Genomic DNA, 12,570 nt, shown 5'->3' with positions numbered 1-12,570 from the left:
AGTGGTGTCAGCTGTCTTAACCGTGGCTTGTGTACACATACCAGCTTCATCATTGTGTCTGTCACGCGACTGTGTTGCCCTTTCGGGCTTGAACTGATGGTAAAACTAATGACATTATTTATTGTCTTTACATTTATTTTGAAAGATGTAGCTCGCGATTATGGTAAGGGGCGTTACATTTCCGACGCGTGCTTGCGGTGTTCGGCCAATCACAATGTACTGGGTCAGCTGGCCAATCAGAGCAGACTGCGCTTGTCGGAAGGAGGGACTTTGTAGAAAACGAAGCGTTTGAGAGAGGCGGGGCATAGAGGACCTACAATAATGTGAAAAATATGAAAAATAATGTGTTTTTTGAACATTAAAGCATGTCAACATATTCTGTTACACCAAATAATGATCTTTTAAAAAAGCATCATATGACCCGTTTAAGCTATAATGCATTAGCGTACTGGCTTGTCCTGTCAGGTGAATATGAATACATGTCAGTGGTTCTCAAAGTGTGTCATTACCCAATAAATGACAATAACATTTTTAGATTTAAACAGTTTTTTGACAGATTCCTAAAATATTTGTGTTTTCTCTTTATTATGTCAGGTGGTCTAATAAATTGTTAAGCACTGTATGTTTTCATAGCATCGAGTTGCACGTTTGTTTGAAGGACATTGGGCAGAATGTGGAATAGTGTTTTTTGTCAAAAAACAAAACAAAACGATTAATCGAAAAAATTATTGGTCAACTAATCGATTACCAAAATAATCATTAGTTGCAACCCTTTAACTTGTACCTACATTTGCGATTATATGATATTCAGAAAACACGAACAGAGTATGTTATCTTTGAGACTATTATAAGATTAAAAATATATATAACACACCTAATGCATGGCATTCACATCAGGAAAATGTGGAAAAATCTCTAAAAGACAGACATTTACACATAACTTACCAGCAACACAACATCAGATGAGCATATATGATATTCAGAAAACACGAACAGAGTATGTTATCTTTGAGACTATTATAAGATTAAAAATATATATAACACACCTAATGCATGGCATTCACATCAGGAAAATGTGGAAAAATCTCTAAAAGACAGACATTTACACATAACTTACCAGCAACACAACATCAGATGAGCATCTAACTTTAGCATCTGTGATAAAGCAATACAAAAATACACACACAGGTATTTATCATCTGTAGTTTACATGTCCTTTGCCCATTTGTAAACTCTGTTAACGTTATACTTTACTATTTTTGAAAGGTAATAAATATAGCGATTTTCTTACCTCATTTTGCCCGTATGTTTGCAGGACCTCGCAGATCACATCTGACCCTTCTTGTGTTCACATTCCAGTTTTTGTTCTCCATAGACATGTCACGACTCAAATTCGCTCAAAATAAAAATTTAACAGGCAAATATAAAATAATTCAGGACCGACCGAGCAGTTTCAACGAGCAGCAGCTCACAGTCAGCCGCCTCACTCAGAAAGACGAAAATAACGGTCATATTTTCAAATTTAGAAAGGCGCGAACAGCTTCATTGTCCAGTTTTCTGGATGACACGCAGATTAACCAATCATGATCAAAGCAATAAAGTAAAACAACCAATAGGAATTGTTTAAGCGTGGTAACGCAGCGAAATTTATTTAGTTTTATTGTTGTTAATGATGATAATATTTAACATATACCTTTAGATTTTAGAATAGGTTTCATGATCAAAATATTGTAAAATGCTATTAAAATAAGGATCTTAAATAATTTAATATTAATAATTTAAAAGGCAGAAATTTATTTTGTATGCTGTTGAAGACATTAAGTTGATTCAACATACAGATCATGTAAAAAAAATTAAGGTTGATTTACAACTGTTTTTGTTAACCTTTTTCAACCATTTAGCCTTAAACATTTTTCAACGTTGAAACAACAACTGTCATTAGTTCAACCATATTTCAACGTTGAAGGTCGGTCATGTGCCGGCTGGGTTAGTTCATCTCTCGAGTCTTCGAGATATATCCAGCTGCAGACCCGCAGCACCAGCAGTTTCAGAACCGCAGCCACAGAACCGGAAGTGAGGGGCGGAGTTATTGACAACGAGAGAGCACGGTGAGTAGTCTGTAATGTTTTTGCTATCATACGTTTAATAATTATCGTAAACATTACGTTAAGCATTTATCTGCTAAGTACTTAATGTGTGCTTCGCTTTATTATCTTATATTGAAACTTGAATTTGTTGTCATACTTTATAGTATATAACTTTTTTCTGTGGATGCATCGTAATAATCAATAAAACTAGCAATCGGGAATTAATTATTATGTCTTAGCAGTTCTCACGTTGGCTACGTAAACTTTGCATCATTTTAAGGTTATAAAATAAAACTTGATTGAAAATCGGTAAAGTTACTCACTCTGATTGCTGTCCATGTCATCCATCTTTAGTGATCCAATTCGGTAGGTGGCGCTGTTACAGAAGAATAGGGTCCTAGAACTGCGGTCCTGAAACGGCAGCCTCCGGTTGTGCAGGAACATACTATTGATACCATGGCTGTTTGGATGTTTACCACCGAGCTGTGGGCCAAGTAATGGTGATGGGCGTTCTGTTATTGACATGCGCTGCACGCAGTAGACCAATCACAACAGACTGGTCATCAGAACAATCACCGCAGTTTAACGTCACCCAAAGCAGGGGTTTGGAAAAATGAATCGTTGAGTGAACCGTTTGGGAGTCGTTGAGCAAAAAAGGAAAAAATAAATGTATAAGACAATGAAAGTGTTTTTTGACCTTGCATGCATGTCAACCTGTTGTTGGGGACTCCCAAAACCAAAATATGAACTTTTCATAACCCATAATAGGGGCACTTTAAATGCATATTTTGAGAAAACGAAAGCGTTTTTTGACCTTGCATGCATGTAATCCTATTGTAGGAGACTGCCAAAACAATATTAGGAACCTTAAAAATGGCATAATAGAGGCACTTTAAGTATATCATTAATGCTTCATACGTTTTATAATGATTCAAGCCATTATTGAACAGAGTTTTAAAGTGAAATATTTCCATTATCATTGGAACAATCATTATCATAAACAGAACAATGTAATAGTACATGGTCTACGGTTTCTGCTAATCCACACTGACTACTGTAGGCCTAGCCTATAACATAACAATAAGCCACCTTTTCTACCATTTTATTTATTTATTCATGGCATAAGGCACACATCCTTAAATGTAATCGAAACATTCCAAGTTAATAACCTACTTTTTGTAGGATTTCTAGACATTGTTCAAGTCACATTTTTAGCCTATATTAATCTTGATTTCTCACAACTTTTGTTGAAGGTTTTTTTTTTTTTGTGCGAGTCAACGTGAAAAGAGTCTCGTGGATATGCAGCCAAAGCTCAGGATTTTTCGTTAAAAAACTTTCATTAGCCTGTAGATTGAAATGAAAGCTCCTTAATACTTATTTCAACAATTTTAACAATAATATTACAACAAGTAAATTTTATCATTTTAATGCTTTTCTCTCTCTTATATATATATATACATACACATACACACACACACAAACATACATATATATACATATACATACACATACACGCATACATAGAGCGAGAAAACTATTAAAATTCTACAATTGCTCAATGAGGTCGCACGTCTAGTCCTCATGGTCGACAATAATTTTGCGGCGCTGCACTCACTGGCAGTATGTATAATGACTATGTAATAACCATAACATGCCTTTGTGTAAATGTCTTTCATATATATATATTTATTTTATTTTTTTTGATGCATAGGCTGTAGCCTGTGTAGCCCACGTTTTGAAATTAACACTCACTGTAAATTTTGTAATGATTCTTAAGGATGTTAAAATGTTATATTATAATGTACTTGATTACATGGCATAGATGAACACTTTCCAGATGATCTTGACAAATCGAGATGACAAAAAGATAAAAAAAAATTAAAAAACATGAAAGGGGGGAGGCACTTTACACTTAATTTACATAATTTCAATTTTATTTGTATAGCACATTTACAACAGCCACCAGGCTGACCAAAGTGCTTTACAGAAGAGCAAGATTATAAAACATACATAGAAAACAAACAAGACAAAAATAATATCAACCCGTTTAACCCTCTGGGGTCTGAGGGTGTTTTGGGGCCCTGGAAAAGTTTTGACATGCCCTGACATTTGTGCTTTTTTCAGTTGCTTACAAACATTTGAATGTCTAAAGTTTAATAACACTGTAATCAGCACAAACTGGGCTACAATAATATGTGAGCAGCATGAATGCACATGTTTGTGTTATTGAGAAAACAGCGTTTATGCGTGGTTAGTGAAAAACTACAATTTTTAAGTCACTGAAATAAGGCCATAAAACACATACAGAGCATTTGTTCACAAGACTTTTGAGAACTGGATCTTGTAGCCTAGAGTTTTTGCTACAAAATGATGTGAAAATCATCCTGTTCACTCATTCACAGAAAACTATTGATTTAACTTTTGTAAGACATGATTTGTGTTAGAAAGGTGTGTGAGACAAAGGGCCTCCCAAAATGAGCCATCATTACAGATGTGGCCTTTAAAAATGCGCTCCACAGGGACCTGCTGCAGAAAGTTCTCTGGCACATGACGTACATTACCAGTAGGGGGCAGTCGTGTTTCATTCTCAGTTATAGCTTGTACTGAAGCTAATGGATGTGTTAACCTCTCTCAGGTGTACTGTAGTGATTCAGGACAAGCCAAAAACAGGGTTTGGAAAATGGATTCATGATGTAATCACTTATTCTATCAATTTTGATAATAAAAAAAAAACAAGGTACAAGAGCATTAATTAGAATAAAGGGGCGGTCACACTGCACTCCTTCCACTGACTTCCATTCATATGCATGCGAATGCGTCAGACCAGAAACGCAAGCCCGTGTGAAAAGTTTCGCATTCCGCTGCGTTCCAAACAAAGTTCAAGCTTGGTGACCTCTGACCTGCAAATTCGCATCACTTGAAACCGTGGGGCCAACAGCAGTTCGATACGTCACAGCATGCTCTCATAGATGAATTAAAAGAACAAATGTAAAACTGCAGCACTGCAGGAAATTGAAGTAGATTGTATGTTTTTACATTTAAGATGTATGTTGAATTTAAAGGGTTAGTTCACCCAAAAATGAAAATTCTGTCATTAATTACTCACCCTCATGTCATTCCAACCCTGTAAGACCTCAGTTCATCTTCAGAACACAAAAAAAAAAGTTATTTTTGAAGAAATCCGAGAGCTTTCTGACCCTGCATAGACAGCAACACAACTGTAATGTTCCCAGGTCCAGAAACATAGCAAGGAAATAGTTAAAATAGTAATTTTTTTTTTTTTTTAAAGACGCTGCAGAGCATGACGTTATATCATCATTATACTATTACAGTGTCAGAGGAAACTTCGCATGCTCAATCTAGTGTGACCGCGGCATTCACAGCCCTTCTTTCGAACTTCCTGTTTGTTGCTATCGTGTGTTTTGAGTTTGAGCTCCGTCAAGTTAATTCTTTGTCGTCTAATTTTCTATTTTAAAATCAATTTTATACACCATCATTTTCGTTTATATAACGTGTGAATATATCCCCTATCGTATTCTACAACAAAAACAATCAGAGCGCCTTGTTATCACTAGTTTTATTTTGATTTCCCGAGTCCGCTATTAGCAAATAGCCCGCTAGCATCGCCAGCGTGGTTGCCGCTAACCTCGCTTACATTACAAATACTCTATTCACACACATTACCATTGTTTTACTCACTGTTACTTGCATTAATTGGGGATGTGTGTCTACCTTTGAGTGCAGGTGAGGACACGTTCAAGCTGCATTCGGTGCACCTCGAGCTGGAGGCCGTGGAGAAGCAGATCCGCGACCTGTTGGTGAGGCAGACCCAGCTGAGAGAGCAGAGAGCCGCGCTGGAACCATCCCAGGCTGACGCTCACAAGTCCGAGGTAAGTATACAGCGCGCTGCTAATTCTCCAACCACCTCTACTCCGTGTGTTTCTCTGCACAGGCCCGGTGCACCCAGGACGCGATCTTCCCAGATGTCCTTCACTCCGGCGCCCAGGACACCACGGACCCTGGGTGCAGCCGCAGCGGAAGACGCGAGCCAGGCCCCGGGCGACGACCTCTCCCCCCCCGCCGCCTCCGGTCTTCGAGATCTCCACCCGGAACCACTTCGCTCCCCTCCGCGAGACGGAACGCGACGCTGTGATCATCGGAGACTCCATCGTCCGGCACGTCCGTGCTACGTTAGCTGAAGGTAAAGTGCACACTCACTGTTTCCCTGGTGCTCGTGTTCTCGATGTTTCTGCGCAGATACCCGCGATCCTGAAGGGCGACGAGAGCACCGGAGCGGTCGTGCTTCACGCGGGGGTTAACGACACCAAGCTGCGGCAGACGGAGACACTGAAGAGGGACTTCAGGAGCCTGATCGAGACGGTGCGCCGCACATCGCCCGCGACGACGATCATCGTGTCAGGACCGCTTCCCACGTATCGACGAGGACACGAAAGGTTCAGTAGACTTTTTGCTTTAAATGAATGGTTATTGTCATGGTGTAAAGAACAGAAACTGCTCTTTGTTAATAATTGGAATCTTTTCTGGGAGCGTCCTAGGCTTTTTCGCGCTGATGGCCTGCACCCCAGCAGAGTCGGAGCGGAACTCATGTCGGACAACATCTCCAGGACGCTACGCTCCATATGACTAGTAAGTCAAATCTCAAATAACTGCCCTGATGACTTGTGTTCTACCCGCTTAAATGATAGAAGTACAACTGCTGGTTTTGTCTGGTCAGAGGAGAACTGGCCCCCCGACTGAGCCTGGTTTCTCCCAAGGTTTTTTCTCCATTCTGTCATCGATGGAGTTTTGGTTCCTTGCCGCTGTCGCCTCTGGCTTGCTTAGTTGGGTACACTTCATTTCCAGCGATATCGTTGACTTGATTGCACATATACTATTTAAACTGAACTGAGCTGAATGAAGACATCACTGATTCAATGATGAACTGTCTTTAACTGGAAAATTAGTGTTTACTATTGTCATTTTGCATTATTGACACACTATTTTCCTAATTAATGCTGTTCAGTTGCTTTGACACAATCTGTATTGTTAAAAGCGCTATATAAATAAAGGTGACTTGACTTGACTTGACTTCACACAATCTAAAACTGAATGACATAATATTTTGTGTTCAATCCGTAGAGCACACCTTTTCTGTCCTGACACCCTCGGGGGACCACCAAGGAAGAACACAGAGTAAGTCACCTAATTTTTTATTTAAATGATCATCAGTTTAAGTTACCAACTCCATTTTGAGCTCCAGTGTGTCTCTTTAAAATACTGAAAAAAATAATAATACAGAAACGTGTATTATATTGGCAGGATCATTTAAAATGGTAAACATTTTACCCTAAATAATGTGACATGCTTTTGATAACACCCATCAATGCAGATGCATGTGACACTACATCTAACATTTAAAACCTTGCAGTAAATTTATACTTACAGGTACTTCTGGTGTGAGAGGAAAATCCAGTCTTGAGTTCCATACCAAATCAATTTACCTGTACACACATAAGCTGCAAAATGCATTTCATTTCATTCATCAAAGCTACATACCATATTAAATTATCGTCTGTATTGCAGCTGTAGAAAGAGCAATTCTGGAAACACTAGAGACGATGTACATGAAGATCACCCCTCTGACTTCTTTGGTCCAGTCTCTAGTGTTGTACCCCAAACACAGAAGAGGGTGGTGTCTTTCCTCTAGTATCTACTGCAGACCGAGACCGACTGGAACAAAGAAGATCAGACCCAGGGTTTATGCAGAGAATGGTAAGAATCACAGAAATGGTCATACCTACAACTACTGACAAGATGTAAACACACTCTGTGTGCTAACACGTGTGTGCATGTTTACACGCTACCTGTCAAAAGCTTGGCATGATTAGGATCTTGAGATGTTTTTGAAAGTCTCTAATGCTCACCAAGCCTCCATTTATTTGCAAATATATAAAATTTATGAAAAATATAACAGAAACAGTAATACTGTGAAATATTACAATACTAAGCAGTTTTTTTAAATTTTTTAAATACTCATTACTTGTTAATTTTCATTTACAAAAAACAATAAAAAAAAAAAACTTGTTCTTTGGAATTACATACATTTTGAAAAGTGATAATTTGATAATAAAATAGGGCAATAACGAGGGTCCAAAAACCATGGCACATGACCAAGTAAACACCAATTAATAAATCATCTATTCATTTTTTATAAATTGTAATATTAGTAGAGGGATACTGGAATGCAGAAATACTACACAGAACTAAGTGTCATATTACTTGAGACAGAATATTAGAAAAAGTAAAATTCTTGTGCTGCAGGTGCTTCTGAGCTGTTTTTTTTTATTCATACCACAACTGTAAATAACAATCTCTATAGAAATCTTAAAATATATGTTCTATACAAAAGGCAAATGAACATGTATCTACATTTTAAACGTGATAACTTGCATGCCCAGTCATTTATTATGCTTGAGTTTGAGATTTGTGATTTCTGCAGGTTTACATTTTAAATGCAAGCTGTCATCACTGTTTTCATACGCTTGTGCCATTTTGTCAAACCGCAACTTTATCAATAAAATAGTGTTGCACAGGACATTTCTCAGTTGCTTAGTTTTCTCATTCTTTTACTCACTTTAATCTGCAATTGCTTCAGCATGAGAGTGTCTCCTCCATATTTCCATGTCGCCTGCAGTAAGACGTCAGTAAGTCAATGGCGTGGAACAGTAGAGTGATAAAAAGCATCGCGAGCTTCACAAAACAGCATAGGACACTGATAAAGGACGCCAGCAACAGAAAGGAGCAAACAATCATCTATATCAGACTTGGTTATCAGGCAACATCAAACACATTTACAGAACCAAAATGATGCATCACAGGAGAATATTTGTTCAATTTAATGCTAAGATATTACGTTATAATGTACCTGTTGAAGGTGAACAGATGATCCATCAGTGGCGGGTCAAACATGAATTAAACTGTATGGAGGATGTGCTCCAGGTGTTCTCCACAGAGAGAGGGGTCCGGGAACCCAACAGCGGAGCACTCCTGATAGAGTTAAATAATGTTGTACAAACACAATAGAATTAATGGTGGAGCGGTCATTACAGCATTAGTCAAGTACAACTGCAACTATTTATAACAGGGTTCAGATTGGTCATAATCTAACGTGGCATCTGTCGTTATCAAAAACATTTAGAATTTATAATAACTTGTTAAAAACTTAAATGAGTTTTAAAACATCAGTTAAACTCTTTAGAAATCCAGCAGCCCAAACAAACCTCAACAGGAAACAACGCTTGGTATGCTTGCTAGCTAACAAACAGGTGATAGTCATCATGATCAACCTAGACAACTCATTTGGAAGTTATTATAAAACAGATCGCAGGCACGACACAATTAGTTTCAAATTATACACAAACCTTAAAGGGGTCATATAATGCTACATTCACTTTTACAAGTTGTTTGAACTGAAATGTGTGTTGGCAGTGTGTGTACACAACCCCCCTATAATGATAAAAATCCCCCCAGTTTTTTTTTTTTATCTGGTTAAATCTTACCCCTGGGAAGCCCCAGAGCGTCAAGCCAGATATTTAGACCAAGGGAAGCAGGCTTGCAGGGACCAAACCCCCAGGGGCACCACAGGCTCACCCAAGCTTCCCCCCACCCCTCTTTTCTTTCCTTCAACTGCATCTCTCCATCCTTATTTCACCTACGGGCTTCAATTAGCAGCGACAGCAGCTCGCACCACGAGCCTGTAGCAGGAAACACCACACCACACTAGAGGCCTACTGCAAACACGCAAACATGACAAAACACTCATCCGCTCACATCATTGGTGCTTGGTTCTGTCAAATGTCCCTGAAATGCCAGAAAAAAGCATTGGTTTCCAACCATTTTTTGGCTTAGCACCATAACATGCAGAGCTCTGTAGGCAATCATACTCCACCAGTCAGAATTAGTGCACTTTTACCCACACAAACACGTATTTGTAAACTGACCTCAGCCAACAAAGACTGTTTTGCACCATCCATGTAATGGATCCAACTTCAACACACGGTAAGGTCACTTACAGGTCAAGCATAGCTCATGGTAGGCAGATGAATATCGATCTAGAGGGACCAGGGACTGTTCACAGGGCAGGCTGCCCACAGATCAGCCTTGGGCAGAGGAAATAGAGGTCATGGGCTAGAGAGAGCACAGTTCAAACACAATGATCTTTTAACACCTCAAGAAACTCTATAGGGTTAGCCACTCGCTTAGCAAAATTATACTATACACTAACTAGTACACAGTAAAGCTGTACACACCGCCCACAATCAAACACTCAATGCACAAATGTCGGTATAATTATTTACAGTAGAGGATTGAGTCTTTAGGAATACCCTTAGAATGAAAAAGAAAAAAAATGGCTAAAATAATGGTTTTAGAAAGGGTTTTACTAGTAGTATTAATAATAATAATAATAATTAATAAATACAAATATTTTTATTTACCATATCTTACCCCAACATACAAAATAGTTCATGCTGTTTCTATTATTAAACCAAATTGATATTAGATTTCCTTAAAGGGGTCATAGGATGCTTCATGCACTTTTACAAGTTGTTTGAACTGAAATGTTTGTTGGCAGTGTGTGTACACAACCACCCTATAATGATAAAAATCCACCCGTTGTTTTTTTTTTAATCTGGTTAAATGTTTTCCCCTTTCTTAAATCGAGCCGATCTCAGATGCCTGTCTGTGTGACGTCACTACAGACAGGCCCCTCCCACGATAGTTTGATTGACAGTAGCGTTTCAGCACAGACTGGACTGGTGTCTTACCTTAGCTCCGCCCCTGAGTGAGCTGTCATCGCCATTGTTTCACCGCCGGAGCAGATGTAGACAAGAATCGATTGAGGTGTTCTGTTGTTGGATGCAATAATGAACATAGCAGTCGTCATTTACTCCCGACATCTGAGCCACTGAAGACGCAGTGGATTACGTTTGTTTCTGAAGGGAATGCACCCCCGATCTACATAAATGCGTCTATGTTCGCGCGAATCATTCATGATCCAGCCTCATCTACAGAAGAAGTGAGTATAATGTTTTATAATGAATCTTTGCAAATCGCCTTTCCTAATAATGTGCTAATTAGCAAGTTTCACGATGAATGCGGCTAAAATAAACAGTCTCTCTGAGAGTAGCTCGGAAGAGAGGGACGGGTAAGCAGAGCTCATTAACATTTAAAGGAAAATGCTACAAAAACGGCGTGCTCTGAAAAGAGCTGTTTTTGACAGGGTAAAAAAGGTGTTTTTTACACTACCATTGAGAAATTTTAACCAAACTATGTTACAGACTTTTCATTAAGACCCTAAAGAATCATATCAACTTGTGGAAAATGGGCACCCTATGACCCCTTTAAAATAAAGTGTTACCCAAAATATAGCTAACCACCTTCAAATATAGCTAATTCAACTAAAAACCTGCCAAGATCCAAGACAATGACAGAAAATCCAAACCATTAAGCACTTCAGACTTCCTCAGCTCATTCACTCATATTAAATTGACTAAATAATGTGTTTTACTGCCTTAAAAGTAAAAATGTAAAGAAAGATGTTTTTGTTTTCTGAAGCGAGACATTGAGATGGTCTTGTTTCTCCAATGCATCTGTTATTATTCTATAGCTACATCGCTTTGAATGGAAAATAAAGCTAACTCACTCATCCACACTTAGTCACGTTCATATGTGCCACAAAAGGAAACATTCCTGTTGTCCTTCCACTTCTAATTCAGAATCTTTCTTGTCCTGCTGACTCTGTGCAGGTCAGACAGCTCCTGCCAGTCACTTGATTCGGGTGGAGGGCAGTAATCTGTGTCAGTATGTGGATGATCCTGTGACGGGCCGACAGAGTGCTCTCGCTCCGTATGAGGCTCCACAGGTTAGTTCAATCATTGCAGATGCATGTAAGTCTCAGTGGTATTTTAGTGTCATTGAGATACTTTTATAGTTTTTAATAATATTTTAATATGAATACAATATTAGAAATGTTACATAGAAATATTGATATTTGAGTTTTTATTATTATATGTTATAAATTGTGAGTTTATTTATGTCTAAATAGTTTTTATATTTTCGGTTCCGGCTTCATGCTTCCTGGACCATGCGGCCAGGTCAGAGGCTTCTGCGGGAGCCTTCTTGATCATCAGGCCCCCGGCACGACACTGCAAAAAATTCCTGGATGTCCGGGCTCCAGGATATACCCTCTTGCTGAGGCATGTGATGAGCACACGCTAAGCTCTGTGCACTTTCTGAAATCCTGTATGGTAAGGGTTACGCGTTATAGCTTCGTTCCCTTTCTCTGAGTTGGTTAGACCCCGGTACCTTGGGCTCCACTCAACCAGTGTGTCTCTATTTTTGACACACTTGGAAGTATCGCTCCCCTCACCATTGAGGGTTACTATGAGCATGCTGCTTCCTATCGAGCGCCCGGGTTCACTCC

The 12,570-nt window shown here is 38.9% G+C and overlaps 1 long non-coding RNA gene across 1 annotated transcript; it reads right to left on the bottom strand.

The window, feature by feature from the left end:
• Nucleotides 1-7,284: 7,284 nt before the first annotated feature.
• Nucleotides 7,285-9,126, bottom strand: LOC107747611 (uncharacterized). Its single transcript, XR_001640820.1, has 5 exons — nucleotides 9,013-9,126; nucleotides 8,722-8,859; nucleotides 7,712-7,817; nucleotides 7,531-7,588; nucleotides 7,285-7,364 (listed from the first exon to the last, which is right to left on the bottom strand). It is a non-coding gene; the product is annotated as an uncharacterized LOC107747611 (long non-coding RNA).
• Between the last annotated feature and the right edge of the window lie 3,444 nt (nucleotides 9,127-12,570).

This window comes from Sinocyclocheilus rhinocerous, unplaced genomic scaffold (assembly GCF_001515625.1).
Source record: "Sinocyclocheilus rhinocerous isolate Xijiao unplaced genomic scaffold, SAMN03320098_v1.1 scaffold4515, whole genome shotgun sequence".
Lineage (NCBI taxonomy): Eukaryota > Metazoa > Chordata > Actinopteri > Cypriniformes > Cyprinidae > Sinocyclocheilus > Sinocyclocheilus rhinocerous.
Note: the sequence above shows the minus strand (reverse complement) of the source record. Positions and strands in the feature narration are given on the sequence as shown.